Below are 16,251 nucleotides of genomic sequence, written 5' to 3'. Positions count from 1 at the left end.
GTCTCCCTCTCTCTCTGCCCCCTCCACCCACTCATGTCCTGTTTCTCTCTTAAAAATAAGTAAAAAATGATAATAAATACATAAACAAAAATAAATAAATATAAACATAAGGTTTTTTTAATCGAATGGATTTTTCCCCAAGTTAGCTCCACATTGTCAGTAAATAAATGGTAATTGCTTTAATGTTAAAAATGGTTGAATGACAATCACCACATACAAGTCTCATGACAGTCGTGAGTAGAGATTTGCCCATTGCTACATTCTAGAAAAATCGCTGCAAGAACTTTAAAAGACTGAAGAAATCACATATTTTATTTAACCTTTGCTCTCATTATTTTCACATAAACTAAGCCGATGGATATTGGCTAAGGTAATTTGTTTTTCTTACCAGTCTGTATGTGAACGTTACACAAAAAATGAAGCTTCGGTTTCTTCCCTAATTATTACATATTGCATGTATCGTATTCATAACGAAATCTGGCCCAAATTTTAATGAAGAGACATTTTTGTTCTGTCTTCAAATGTTCTAACACCCTAGTAGGGATTCCAACCAGAATACAGAATTTTTGGAAGGACCATGGGAAGATACAGTTCGGGTTAAAACTTCCAGTCACTGTGCGGGGAAAATCCAAATCGTTTCTTATAATTGTGTTAAGTAAAACTATAAAAATATACATAAAAACAAGTAAAATAACAAAACCAATTAAGTCTCTCTTAAAACTATGAGATGCATCCCAGCAGACTTCAGGCTAGTTCTGTTTGCTTTCAAGTGGCATTTCCTATACAGAACACGGAAATCATTGACCATTGATGGAGAGTGTAGACTCCATCACCCTTGTTGTAAAAACACCTCGTTGTATAAACATCTAGTCAGCCACAGGACGGGCAATGTAAGAAGCAAAAAGACAAGGACATTTACCCTCATGCTGTGGTTCCCAAACAAGAGGTGCATCAGGACAATCAGGACAACCTGGGGGACTTGTCAAGGCTCAGATTTTTGGACTCCCCACTTCTCCCCACCCCTAAGCTGCTGATTCAGCAGGGCTGGGTGGGACCCAATAATTTGCATTTCTAACAAGTTCCCAGGTGATGCTGCAACCGCTCCTCTAGGGCCACATGCAAAGAACCACTTCCATGGAGAGAACAATGGTTACCCTGGAGCAGGAAGGGCGCTGGCGTGAGAACCGAGAACATCAATGCCAAAGGCAGGTTCAAGGATAGGAGCTCCAGAGAATGATGCCTGGAGTTGAATCCTAGCTTCTCAGCATCAGTGTTTCCATCTGTAAAATGGGGATTATAATAAATCCAACGTCATTAGATTATATCATTCATTTAGATTACTTGGCATGGTTCTCAGATGTTCTCAAGAATCGCTAGCTTCAACCATTCAATTATTATTAGCTGTGACACAAGAAAGGCACATAACATACATAAGTTATAGTTTCCATAGAAAGAGAAGGTTGCATTCACTGATGCTTAAGAACTTATTACTCTAAATTCTGATTCTAAATATATTTTCCATACCCCTTATTCAAGACAATTTAATATTAGTCCATTTAATATGTTACAATCTCCTAAATGATCAGGGGTGTAAAAAGAAGGGTAACACGTGTTCCCTACTCTTGCCCTTGAGAGGTTGCCAATCTGGGAGAAAGACCATGCACACGTGAAACAGTTAAATAACAATTGAGATAGCATGTGTTGAAGCTCCACAGTGGTTCAGACAGTTCAGGACAAAAAAAAAAAAAAATGTCGGCTCTCCCAAGTTCAAAGAGAATTGACGCCTTAAAGCTTCATACAGAAGGGTATGCAGGATCGTAAGTAACATCGGTTCAGTTCTGTGTGCAGCTAAGATAATAATGTAAGAAGAAGAAAAATAAACTTTGCACCACTTCCAGGGCAATCTGTATATGTTATCTCAGTTGGTATCCCATTTCATACATGAGAAAAACAAGACTCAGAAATGTTAGGTCATTTGACCAAAGTCACACAGCAGATGTGAGTATGAGGCTCATAGTCAGCTCTTTGGACACTTTGGACAGCTTTTGGACACAATTTGGTAAAATTGTTAGCCCGTAAGATTAGACACAGAACTGAAGTAGGGCAGATGATGATTAGGGGAACTCTTGGAATACATTTTGAGGGTTTACATTTATCTTGAGGTCCATAGGTAGTTACTGAAAATACACTATTTATTGGGGTATGCTAGATTTAAGGAGAAGCAAGGTGATCTCATTCACTCGTTTACTCAGTCACTCATTTTTTCAAGAGTGATTTCCTGGGCACTAAATACAGGCCAGGTTTTGTGCAAGGTCGTGGGATTTCAAAGACACGTAAGACACGGTTCTCTCTTGGAGGAGATGTTTGTCTAGCAGATGAGAAATGTACATTAAAAATTATAATTCCATTCGATAAATAGTAGAAGTAGAAATAAGTCAAGTGCAAGCCTACATTTGACTGCCAAAGATTTATTTGTAGGGTTTTCTGCATTTGAGTGCATTTAGCATTACATCAGTTACCAATGACTGTCTCTGATTCACGTAAGAGAATTCCAAAACACGCTTTGTTACAAATCCTAGGATAGCAGATACAACATTTACCTGAAGAAGAATAAAATTCTACCAACGGAGTAAGGGAAGGAGCAGGAAGGACTACATATAATGCGGGGTACTTTAGCGGGATCCTAAAGATGAGTAGAAATACATTTGGCAGACGAAGGGAAAATACATCCCCAGCATCGCAAAGGCCCAGGGCCCTGAAATAGCTCAGCCTATTAAGAGATTTGCAAGAAAGTTGGTTTTGCTGGAGCTTAAAAGGCAAGACTGTTAATAGCCGAGGGCCTGGACTATGGCGATTGCAGTGGAAGACAGATAATAAATGATAAATGTGCTTCTTAGAGAGTTTAAATGACATTATCTACGTCAAATGCCCAATAGCCTCCTTGGCACATCTTGGGCTCAACGTATGTTAGTTCCTTCCCTCTGTCTTCCACTTCACACCTACTTCTTTTATAAAAATATACATGGGTTTGAACGAACACACTTACCTTTTAATTCACTGATGTCACCGCCCAAAAGTGGCAGAAGTGGCTGGACCCAAATATTGTAGCAGCCTCCTAAAAATGTTGACTGAGATCTAACCCTTAACGTATGTCATAAGAAGCCCTAGAATTCATTCTGAAATGTAGGTTCCAAGACCAGGCCCCCAGAGTCAGAAGTTCTGGAGGTAACTCAGCCCTGGGAGCTGGCAGAATATGAGCTAACCCCAATAAATAGCTAAGGTGCAGCCAGGTTTGAGAATGTTTATAGAAGATCTCCCAGTTGTGAGACAGTACACCCATACTGGCTACAGTGTTTTTTAAAATATTTGCATATAGTTTTGTGTTAATTCTGAGCTAAAGTTTATATTCCATGAGATGCCCAGTGAAGTTTCAATTTCACTGAGTTTTGGCAAATATAAATCCCATGTTACCCGCCCCCCATCAAGCTAGGAGACAGCTCCCTCACCTACGAAAGTTCCTGAGGCAGCTTCTCAGTCGACCTCTTCTCGCTGGTCCCCAGAGTCCACCTTTCTTCTGATTTTTATCACCAATGATTGGCTTTGCCTGTTTTAGAATTTCGCATACAGGAAAGCACACAAGATACACTATTCTGGGTTTGGTTTCTTTCACACAATGTGATGTCTTGTAAGAGTCACTCATGTTATTTAATATATCTATGGTGTACTCCCTTTTCTTATTGAGTAGTAGTTCATTTTACAAAGATACTGTAATCTGTTTACCCATTTTCCCATTGGTGGACATTTGGACGTTTCCAGTCTTGGGTTATTGTGAATAAAGCTACTAAGGGTCTTCTTGTAAAAGGGTTTTCGTGGGCATAAGTTTTGGCTTCTCTTGAGTAGATACTTTGGAGGGGTTTGGTGAGGCATAGAGTAAGTATAGGTTTAACTTGATAAGAAACTGCTAAACTTCTTGCTGCTGCCTTTTGACTGATTCTATGGACTCGACAAGTATTCCTCTGGCTGAAGATTGCTTCGCTATTGCTTTCTCCCAGCAACGAAGTGGAATGAAATTGCCATCTGTCCGTCTGCAGCTCTGAGACCACCATTCACTCCCATCGTGGCCTTCACACACGAATGTCTTCAACCCCCTTCCCGCCGGCTGCAGTATCCTGTGATGCATGAGCGAAATTTATGTGTTCACAAGAAGGAACCGTGAAAACTCCTAAAACCTCAGTGTTCTAAAATGGTCCTTTACATTGTGATTGGACAAAACCACTTACCATAACAAAGGCCAATGTCTTCATGAAGTTACACTTATGGAGGGCCAAGAATTGAATCGAACAAGTGATATGTAGCCGCCCTAGAGAATAGCTTTAAAAATAGATGAACAGGGGCACCTGGGTGGCTCAGTGGGTTAAGCATTGGACTCTTGATCTCTGTTCAGGTCATGATCTCACGATTCATGAGTTCAAGCCCCACGTCGGGCTCTGTGCTGACAGTGCAGATCCTACTTGGGATTCTCTCTCTCTCTCTCTCTCTCTCTCTCTCTCTCCTTCTCTCTCTGCTCCTCCCCTGCTCTCTCTCTCTCTCTCTCTCTCTCTCTCTCAAAAATAAATAAATAAATAAACATCTTTAAAAAAAATAACACAAGATCTGGGCCTCATTTTGTTATTCGATCGGCTTCCACTTGCCGCCCCTAATGTCCAGTTCTCTTCCATTTGCTCCCGAAATAGATTTTATGAGAAGATCCACATCAGGGTGGGAGACAGGGGGGTGAGAACAGCTGTGGTAATGACAATTCCTTCCTTCCGAGACGTGCCAGCTCAGGAACAGTGACAAACTCTAACACTTTATCATCATTCCCCCTTTCCAGAGAGTGGACACATTACCTGAGTTTCATTTCCCCAAAGTGCACTCCTCAGCATTTCAATATGGTGCTGGAAGCGGATGTCCCCTACACCACAGCATCCTCAAATGAGCCAAAAATGAAAAGGAGAAAAAAAAAGGGGGGGAAGGCATATGGGAAGAATGTGTGCATACACGTGAAAGACAAAATAAAAGGAAAATGATCTGGAAACGTTAAAAGTTCCTGTAAATGTGAAGTGTTACGAAGGGTAGTGTCTAAAGGACTGCCCACGTCTTCCCTGGTGCAGGAGGCAGGGGGAGAGGCCAGCAGCTCACTCTTTAAGGTAGAACAGAAATAAAAAACGTATGCTTAAAGAAAATCTGTAGCAGCATCATACGCTTAAATGGCCTCACTTTACAGGTCATAAGCCTGTATATGTTTTTTTAAGTTTATTTATTTTGAGAGAAGAAGAGAGAGTGCACTCGAAGAGGAGAGGGACAGAGAGAGAGAGAGGGAGAAAGAGAACCCCAAGCTGGCTCCGCACTGTCAGCACAGAGCCCAATGCCGGGCTTGAACTCACGAACTGTGAGATCATGACCTGAGCCAAAAGCAAGAGTCAGAGGCTCAACCGGCTGAGCCACCCAGGTGCCGCCACAAGTCTATATTTTAAGGGTGAGTTTCCTGTCCTCTCCCCTAGGTAATGAGCCCTATCTTCTCCCAGTTAAAAAAAAAGTCAGTTTAAAAAAATAACCGACAAAGGAAAAGTGATTTACAGCCACCATCCGGATGGCAATACAGAGAGACCGTTCTGCAGGTGACCTTGTGCAAGGTGCCACGTGCAGACCAGACGGGGCAGATTTGAGAAAGTCAGAACGAGCTTCCCTCCTGGAAGCAGGGGGACAGACGACCTGTCTTTCGACCCCTGTCAGAACCTCGGGGCCTCTGGGCACCTGCAGCCTCATTCCCTGTGCCTGGATGACTCCTCCTCTGCTTTTTCTTTTCCCTCTGCTTTTCTCCTTTCCTTTGTGGTCTGGTGCAACCCCATCGTCCCTCCTCCTGCTCAGCCCAGGGCCGCAGTGCAGGGACAGCAGCCTGAGGGGAGGGATGATGAATTCAGAAACACAGGATCAGCGGAGAGATTAGGCTGTCGGCCTCCGAAGCACTTTCCTGCTGAAGACCAGATAAGCGGGAGAAGGTGAATGAGAACACTAGTCACGGCAGATGGTGCGTGAGATTTGGAGCCGGGAGGGGAAAAGGGAAGTTACGGGGTGAAGGAGAGAGAAGGGGTTGGGGGACAGGGAGAGGAGAGAGAGGATGTGGCCAGCCCGCGGGGTCCGGGCTGAGCCTTTGCCCTTGAGGGAGTGCCTCGGCGACCTAAGGAGCCTAAGGAGTATAAAGTCCCCTGGGCCCATGTGGGAGAACTGCGCCCGGTCAGGTGCAGGTCAGGCACATGAGCTGGGGTCACATTCTCGCCCCGAGTTCCATTCACCTGGTTATTTCCAAGGAGGCCGATTCTACCCCAGAGCAGCCGTTCTGTTCATCTGCCTGCAATTCCACAAGCTCGAGAAAGGGTCTGGTACATAGTGGACACTCGATGATTATGTATGGATGTGAACTGAACCATGATTCCCCTCAAGTCACTGCTGAGGAACCAACTCGAAGCACACAGAGGCGGGCTTTGTTTTCAAACAGGCTGGAGCAGACAAAGGTAATGGAGGTCAACCTTATCCCTACAAGTGTTTCAGAAATTTTTTGTAGCGGAGAAAACACTAAACGCCATCTTAGATGGGAGTTCCAATAGGTAAGGCAGGGAAAGAGAAAGCTTCTTTGCCTGAAGCAGGAGTAGACCTTAGGGCATCCCCTCTTCCAAACCAGCCCTCGCCTCCGTTCCCCCACTGTCCCCCAGACCCCTGTCAACTCCTGAGAGCATAGCACAGGGCCACAACTGGCAAATCAGTGCTCCAAAACATCCTGAGACCCAACAGCAAGCTTCAGTGCCTTGAACAAGATTGGCTAAAGAGAGAACGAGTGTCATAATACAGAATGCCACATCTTAAATGGGGGGGGGGGGGACTTAACAACAAAAACACAAACAACCTGATTTAACAATGGGCCAAAAATTTGGATAGACTTACTCCAAAGAAGATATACAAATGGCCAACAGGCATACTAAAAGATACTCAATGTCAATAATCATTAGAGAAATGCAGATCAAAACCACAAGATACAACCTCACACCGATTAGGGTGGTTATTATATGGAAGAAGAAAGAGAGAAAGAGAGAAAGAGAGAAAGAAAGAAAGGAAGGAAGGAAGGAAGGAAGAAAGAAAGAAAGAAAGAAAGAAAGAAAGAAAGAAAGAAAGAAAGAAAGAAATGGAGGGAGGGAGGAAGTAAGGAAGAAAGAAAGAGAAAGAAACAAAGAAAGAAAGAGAAAGAGAAAGAAAGAAAGAAAGAAAGAAAGAAAGAAAAACAGGAAGAAAGAAAAGAGAAAGAAAGAAATAGAGGGAGGGAGGAAGTAAGAAAGAAAAAAGAAAGGAAGAAAGAAAAAGAGGGAGAAAGAAAGAAAGGAAAGAAAGAAAGAAGGAAAGAAAGAGAAAGAAAGAAGAAAGAAAGAAATATAGGAAGAAAGAAGGAAAAGAGAAAGAAAGAAATGGAGGGAGAAAGAAAGAAAGAAAGGAAGAAGGAAAGAAAGAAAGAAAGAAAGAGAAAAGGGAAGGGAAGAACAGGGGTTGGCGGGAATTTCTCTCTCAATCAGAGAATTTGGAACACCTGTGCACTCTAAGTGGGAACGTAAAATGGTGCAGCTACTATGGAAAATTGTATGGCAGTTGCTCAAAACTTAAAAGCAAGATTACCATACGATCCAGCAATTCCACATCTGGGTATATACCCAAAAGAGATTAAAGCAGAGGCTCAAAGAAATATCTATACCCCCATGTCCACAGAAGCATTATTTGCAGCAGCCAAAAGGCAGAAACCACCCAAGTGTCTGCCGACAGATGACTAGGTACACAAAATGGGGTGCATCCAAACACTGGGGTATTTTTTAGCCATAAAAAGGAAGGAAATCCTGGCACCTACTGCATCACGGATGAAACCTGAGGTCACTCAGCTGAGTGAAATACACCAGTCACAAAAAGACAAATACTGTATGCTTCTATGAGGTCCCTGGTGCCGTCAAATTCAAAGACAGGACGTAGGAGGGTGGTTGCCAGGGGCCAGGGGCCAGGAGGGAATGGAGAGCTATTGACTAAGGGTCTTGGTTTTGCGGGACAGCATTCTAGACATGGATGGTGGTGATGTTTGCACAGTGGTGAGGATTACACACTGAAAGTGGTTACGGTGGTCAATTTCCGTTCTGTGTGTTTTATAATTAAACATTTGGGGGGAAGGGCAAGGACAGGAGGAAAATACCCGCATACCTTGAGACGGGTCCCCGTGCTGGGACACCACCTTTTGTGGTCACAGCCCCGACCACAGAAACCATGGAAGGCATCTTTTCAACAGCCCCCACCTCCTCATCATGCCCATCTTCAAGCTTCGTGTCTCGGAGGGCTGAATGTGTTCTGGTCAGCTTCCACGGCTGCCACCAATCGTCCTTACGTGGACAGAGTTTGAATTCTTCTCGTTTTGGCTTGATTCTCGTCTTTCGTCCCACCGTAGCAACCGCCGTCAGGCAAGCGCACAAGAGTGGGCAGATGGGTGCAATTTCGACCTAAGACTAGTCCTGTGCTCATCTCCTCTCGAGGAGGCCAGATATGGTCTCTTATGAAAAATATTGATCTACCCTATTTGCTCACTCGGGCCGAGCAGAACACTAAGTAGGAGGCTTCCAGCCATGCTGACATTATACGTCCTGCTAACATTATGTTAATTAACTGCAAAGCCACACATTGATTTTCCTTGAGAGGTTCCAAGGATCACATATCAATGGATGGACTCAGCTAAGCCTAATTTACTAATGGATTTTTAACTTCTGTGGAGGCAAAAGCTTTAAGGGAGAACTCATTTTCCATTTGCCAGAAGAAATGAAGAACTCACCTTTTCCAACTGGTTATGAAATATCTGGTAATTGTGGGTCAAAGTGAAGACACTTTGTTAAACTTGGGCATTAATGTCTATCCTGTCAAGGCTCTGTACAATGCCATATATCAAAAAATGTTTAATGCTTATAAAATGGTTATGTACTTAGGAAAATCCTTTCAACAGCCCAACAGAACACCCTGCTAGGCACTGGGACCCAAAAGTAAATGAGACACATTTGCTCCTGGAGCTCACAGTCTGATAAAAATAGTCGTCGGGAATCCCTGCATTGAATGGCAGTAGGTAGCCTTTAGTGATATGACCTTCCAAACTTCTCCCTAAAAATCTCACAGTCAACATTATCGTCATCCCGTAGGCTGATTTCCAGCCAGTTTTCCTGGATACAAAGAGAATAGAATCACCAATAACAAAATAATAGTTTCTGCGACCCATCTCTCCTAGGACAGCCCCGAACATCCTCCCTGGTTCGAGAGGATATGGTGGGTCCCCCGCGAGCTCTTGAGGGCCTTTGGGTGCCTCTTGTGGCTCTAGCAGCATTGTCTTGCCATACTTGTGTCACTCTAATCCCAATTGAGGGAGAGCCCTGTCCCCTCTTATGTCAAAGGCTACTGTCATTCACCAAAACCTGTTTCCTCTTTCCCCGAGGTACGCAGCTGTACCACACTTCCCAGCCTCCTTCGCAGTTTTATGGCGCTGTGAGTGAGTTCCAGCCAAAGACACCACTTCCTGGGTTGGCCCAGAAACCTCCTGTACGACCCCTTGCTCTCTCTCTCTCTCTCTCTCTCTCTCTCTCTCTTTCTCTCTGTCTGTCTCCATCCCCTCGCCTATCTGGCAGCTAGGGTGGTACCCAGGGTAACCTTGGAAGGCCCATGTTGAAGATGCCAGATCTGTCATCTGGGTTCCCTGAATGACTGCATGGGGCAAGGTTTTCACTCCCCCCACCCCTTCACATACACCACTCCATTCAAGTCCAATACCCACCCCTCCCCAACTGGTCTTTATGTCAGCAAAATACAAACTATTGTGTAAAGCCACTGAAATTCAGGAGTTTATCCCTGTCGGCCAGAGGCATGCTTCCTCAAAAGGTAATGAAGCTTAAATTTTGAGACCCCTCACTTTCGTGGTCCCCTTCCAAGAACCGGGAACCGTCTCCGGCAATGGGTTCACGGGGCCATATTTTTCTAAAGTGTGCAGTAATGAAATGTTTTAGCTACAAGTGGCCAAGACCACATTCCCTTTCCACGTTGATTTGCCTTCCTTGCACCTCGCTGCGGCTCCAGTAACACTGGAGTGGCCGGGAGCACTTCCGGAATCTGGTGAAGGGAAGTTTTTTGGGAATTAATGGGATCTATTTATCTGATTCAAAGTCGATTCCGGGTATACTTAAGTTATTGCTAGCTGTACCAACATAGATATGACTTTCCAGGAATTTTTCCGATCCCCTGTGCCGACTCACCTAGTATCCAAACATGAAGGAGTAGGAATAAAGACTCCACTTCCACGTGTCTTATGAGACCTGACACCACAGGGGCAGATAGTAGAGAACAAGGTCTGAAATGCACCTGACAGAGGCTTCTCTGTAGGAATTCCCTATAGCTGTTAAGACATGTAAATATGGAAGCAGACAATGTGGTTCTCATCAACACCTAGTCAAAACAGAGACTGTCTTTTGTTGGTACATACAATTATAAATATGCCATGTGGGTTTTTTTTTTTCCTTTTTATTATGAGAATCACTCAAAATAGGATCTCTCAGGATTCTTGGGTTGGTTGAGCTCAAGCGGTAGGAATACCACGAAGAGGACATCGTTTGTATTGTTTTCAGTCTTTTATTCATCCTAACAATCAATAATGGAGAATTAATTTTGATTAACCATCCCAGAAGAAAGACAAAATTATGTTTTCATTCTCTCTAATAGAAGGTGATAGTCAAAATCATCATCACATGAAGAGACGAGCAAAGTGTGTGTCACCAGAGAAAATAAGAAAAGAGGTATTAGAGAGACGTGTCAGGTAACTGGAAAAAATATATTGTTATTTTTCTGGGCTTTGTACTCTTTGTCAGCTTTTTAAAAATGTAAGTTGTTATGGTTTACTTTTTCATTCTAAGGAAATACTTCCTTTCACACTACATTTTACACCTATAATTGTGCATTCTTTTTTTTTTTTTTAACGTTTATTTATTTTTGAAGGAGAGAGAGACAGAGCATGAGCAGGGGAGGGGCAGAGAGAGAGGGAGACACAGAATCCGAAGCAGGCCCCAGGCTCTGAGCTGTCAGCACGGAGCCAGACGCGGGACTGGAACCCACGAACTGTGAGATCGTGACCTGAGCTGAAGTCCGACGCTTAACCGACTGAGCCACCCAGGCGCAAGTGTGCATTCTTTTCGTAAAGAGAACATGCAGGACCCCTGGGTGGCTCAGTCGGTTGAGCATGTTCTCATGACCTCATGGTTCATGGATTCGAGACCAGCATTGGGCTCTGTACTTTCAGCTCAGAGCCTGGAGCCTGCTTTGGATTCGGTGTCTCCCTCTCTCTCTGCCCCTCCCCTGCTCATGCTGTCCCCCTCTGTCTCTCAAAAAATATAAATTTAAAAAAAAGAAAAAAGGAATGACCAACATTTCACAACCTCATGCCTCACTGAACCCAAGTCCCCCCCCCCCCCCCCCCCCCCCAACATGCAACTGGGAGAACTCCACTGAATCAGCTTTAGGGTTACCCAGAGGTACCGGGTCCCTTAGGGGAACTGCTCCCTGTCTCAGTACTCTAGGGCATGCCCAGGGGTAGGTCTCTTCCCCTGGGCCCACCCCTCATTCCAGTTCCTTCTCTCAAGGAACATGGCACCGGTTCTCTGAGGCAGGAAGACAATATGGAGGCATCCTCTCACCTGTGCACACAACCATCTCTCCCTTCCAACCGGCATTCCTGGGCTCGGCATGAACACCTGCATTCCAGCTCCCCCTCAGACGTGGTGCCAGTGGTTCCTCTTGGGGGCCATCTGTCAGATCCAATAAAAGCAGTCACTGTGCCTCCCCTGAGCTGGTCAGGCGAGCCCAAACCTGGCCGGCGTGCCAATTAAACCTCCAGACGTGCCCGAACATGTCTGAAGTCACAGCGGCCCCCCAGCTCAGACACTTGGCTTCCAGACTTTCTGGCCAAAAAAGTGCTTCCAGGTAACGAGGTGTCATTCAGTCCTGTGAGCAAGGGGTGAGACCCCTCACCGTGTTACAGATCGGGGGACCAGCTCGGAGAGGGTCCCGTAACCTGTGTGGCACAGACTGAGCCCTGAAACCCGAGGCTCTGTCTCCTGAGTCTGGGCTCTTGCCATGGAGCTCCTCTGTGGCCCTGAGATCGGCTGAGATACAACCAAAGGTGACGGTGCTGAAATACTAGTACAGCTGCAGAGTTTTCAGAAGATTCGGGGCCGGTTTGCTGTTATTTATTGTTTTACGCAGATAACAGGGAGGGGCGCCTGGGTGGCTCAGCTGGTTCGGCATCTCACAGTTGTTGATCGTGAGTTCGAGCCCCTCATCAGGCTCTGCACTGACAGGGCAGGGCCTGCTTGGGATTCTCTCTCTCTTTCTCTCCCTGCCCTTCTCCTGCTCGCTCTCTCACTCTCTCAAAATAAATAAACATTTAAAAAATAAAAGCAAACAGAAAACGGGGGAAAGAAAAGAAGAGGCACCTTCCGCCAATAATAGACATGAAATGGGCTACTTCTCGCTTGACCCACTTCATTCTGGACTGAGAAGGAATCAAACAAACGACCCCTATAATGGGTTTCTACTTGAAACAATCATCAGGAGTATATAACCGGGACAAGAAAGTATGTCTTCTTTTTCCTCAGCATTGTGCAGCTTTAAAAGGGGTAGTGTGTAAAAGGGGTAGATGGAAGAAAGGACAAGAATCTGATTTTAGACAGAGAGAGCAGCCTTAACACACGGGAGGCATGATGCACCACAGGGGAGGTGACTCTACGGGGACTGTTTCTCAATGGGTCTTTGGTTGAGGAAGGTGAGCCCCAGGCCACCTACTTCCCCCAGAGGTCAGCTCAAAGGAAAGCTGAAGCTGGGACGAGCCACATTTCTGCCTAAGAAAATAACGGGATGTTAGGAGTTGTTCACTGACAGCTTAAGACACGGGGGTTGGGTAGACGAGGGTAGACTTGAAGGAGGAAAACAGAAGGGACGTTTGAGGGAAACAAAGGGGCCTGAACCATAGCCACAAAGCAGGAGCCAAAGTGGGTGTTGGTGGCTCAGCAGGAAATGCCCTGAAATAAGAAAAGGCTGGAGAAACTTAAAAGGGGGAAGAGTCCACAATTCTGTCCGAAGAGCTTTCTTGCAGTGCATGTAATGTTAACACCCTTGCATCCGTACCCTTTTCCCTAAAACCTCCAGTGAAATTTCTGTTCTCAAGTCGACGTAGGGTGCTTCTGACAGAAGGGACTGGTCTGGGAAGAGAGCGGTCTCAGAAGCTGAGGGCGATGACCATGACCGAGGGTAGCTCTGAGGCCCCGGGAGAATGAAGCCCCTCAGAAAACTCAAGGAGTAGCAGAGATTACTTCCCGCAACACGTAAGGTGGAGACTCAGTGCGTCTTGCCTGGATCCCAAAGGATGACCACAAAATCTGTGCAGAAATTGGAGATGTCTGGGTTGCATGAGCACAATATAAAATAGCTCCCTCATAAGGCTGATATTATTGTTTGAATCTTAGCGTGAGGCAAAGGATGTCACGCAGGAGCAGAAGCTGAGAGATCTGAGACCAAAAGCGAGGGACGCAGCTAGTGGCTGGGTTGGATGAACTCAGGTGATCTGCTTCCGGGTTCCCCGCCCTTCCCAGGACACCCCCTGTCTGTCACAGGCTGCACTGTGTCTCCCCCCAAATTCATAGGTTGCAGCCCTAACTCCCAGGACCTCAGAATGCAAATATATTTGGAGATAGGGCCTTTAAAAAGGTAATTAAGACGAGGTCATGACAGTGGCCCCTAATCTAATACGACTGGTGTCCTTAAAAGAAGACCCCTCTTAGGACACAGAAACACACAGAGGAAAGACCATGTGGGGACACCGGGAGAAGGGGAGAGGCCTCAGAGAAAACCAACCTGCTGAGACCTTGATCTTGGACTTCCAGCTTCTAGAACAGTGGGAAAATAATTTATTATTATCCCATGGTCACAGGTCCCTGAGGCCCAAAAGGTCCTGTCCCCACGTGCCAAAGTACCCAAAAAAATTAAAAAAACAAAAAAAAAAATCCCAAGTATAAACAAGATTCCTGGGATAACACGCACTTTGTATTTTGAGTCATTTCGTCCACCTGCGGTAAAGTTACTCCATACATACAATGTATCTTTTCACATAAACTTCTGGTTTCAACAAATTAAGTGCTATCTCAGGCTAAAAAACAAGGAAAATAATCCATGTGCTCCTTTGTTCTGGTCTCTGGGAGAGCACAACATCTACCCTATTCAGGAATGAAAGTTATCCCAAAACTACTGATGTATTACTAAAACAAAAAATTATTTTGTATTTCACTTAATCATTGATTCTATGTTTTTACACGGCCTCTAAACTGGTAAAACCTAGTGCGTGATCGGGCCCTGCAGAGCAGTGTGGAATAATTGGCAGCGAGTCCCCTGTCATGTTGCCTTTAGAGGTATTTGTGGGCTTGGGGTCAGTATTATTTAGCTCGGCACCTTACAGTTAACTGAGTGATGAGTCATTATGATTTTTAACATTTTCGGTATCAAAAAGACAGCATAAGAACAGGAGGGTGCCCACAGAACTGAGCTCATGGAGGACCCTCATTTAGTTGGAAAGGTAACATGATACACGACTGGCAAAGTGTATCATTGTTACCACTAGCCGAGAAACGTTTGTCCCACATGTAAGAATGTATTTAAAAGTCTTCCCAAAACCCAAACCAGGGGGCCTGGGTGGTTCAGTGGGTTGAGCTCTGACTCTTGATTTCAGGTCAGGTCATGAACTCAGCTCACGTCATCAAGTCACGGTTCATGAGATGGAGTCCCACAGTGGGTTCTGGGCTGAGAGCTCGAGCCTGCTTGGGATTCTCTCTCTCTCTCTGTCTCTGCTCCTCGCCCGTTTGTGCACGCAAGCTCTCTCAAAGTAAACTTTCAAAATAAATAAATAAATAAACGCATAAATAAATAAAATTTTTCCCAGACCCAAACTACATGCATCCCAACACAACACCCTTCTGCCTTCTGAGTCCTCAGAATTCATGTACGTGGTAGATACAGTTTTTAGACTTACCTGGTTGATCTATTGATACTGGAAGAACAAAAGTAACTTCCCCTCTCAGACTTCTGTTCTCTTCCTCAACGCTCCAGGACTTTGGACAATAGCAGCTGAAAGGGTGGGCCTACGCCGGCCGACTCCATCTTGTTCTGTGTCCTCCACCTTGAGTGACTATGTCCCGGACATGACCCCTTTTCCGGGAAAATCGAAGAAACCTCAGACCGCGCCTCCTCCCCTTGAGTAACCTCCCGCTCACCCGTTCAAACTTCCTGATCAAAACACGCCCAGCGACCTGCGTAACAGGACGCCGAACCTTCCCCAGCCAATCGGCCGAGGCCACAACCCTTCCCCAGCCAATCGGCTGAGCCCACAGCCGTTACCTCACCAACTGCCCCTAGACCCCTATAAAACCTTTGTGCTTTTGAAACTCGCGCTCTCTCTCCGGTATCTCACCGCTGCATCAGTGCAGGTAGGGGATTGAGCTCGAGCTAGCTTGAATAAAGGCTCTTTGCTTTTGCATCGCACTCAGCTCCCTGGCGGTCTTTGGGGAGCACGAATTCTGGGCATAACAGCAGCGATCTAGAGAAATACAGAACGAAATGGTGTTGGGTCCATTGGGTACACAAAAACATAAGATTATATCCTTATCACACAAACAAAATTTTTCCTGGACCAGCGCCTCTGAAACCTTACTGAGCATCACACGATGTTGTAGACTGCAGACTCGAGGAGGCCTGAGACAGGTCCTGAGGTTCTGAATTTAGGAAGAACTCTAAGCTGACGCTGATGTGTTGCTCGATGGTGTAGCAAGGATATATTTACTCTGCATGGCAAGGGTCTAGACACATAGATTCATAAATCCATAGAAGCACAACTAGGCGAGTACTAGAAAAAATGTAGAGAACGTTTTTATAATTGGGGAGGTTCAGAATTTCATTCTAAAGTCATAAGGCACAGGGATGAAAAGTATGGCACAGGGTATACAGTCAATAATACGGTCACAATGTTGTATGGTGACAGATGGTGACCACACTCACCGTGGTCGTGGTCGGCACCGAATAACGGATAGAAGAATCGATACGTTGTACACCTGAAACGAATGCAAC

At 45.2% G+C, this 16,251-nt stretch overlaps 1 long non-coding RNA gene across 1 annotated transcript; it reads left to right on the top strand.

Moving 5' to 3' along the window:
- The first annotated feature begins 829 nt into the window (after positions 1-829).
- Positions 830-15,453, top strand: LOC121020605 (uncharacterized). Its single transcript, XR_005786221.1, has 3 exons — positions 830-840; positions 8,567-8,570; positions 15,256-15,453. It is a non-coding gene; the product is annotated as an uncharacterized LOC121020605 (long non-coding RNA).
- Positions 15,454-16,251: the final 798 nt, after the last annotated feature.

Source organism: Herpailurus yagouaroundi, unplaced genomic scaffold, assembly GCF_014898765.1.
Source record: "Herpailurus yagouaroundi ecotype Mexico unplaced genomic scaffold, PumYag 250, whole genome shotgun sequence".
Taxonomy (NCBI): Eukaryota; Metazoa; Chordata; class Mammalia; order Carnivora; family Felidae; genus Herpailurus; species Herpailurus yagouaroundi.
This window is presented reverse-complemented; position numbering and strand designations above follow the sequence as displayed.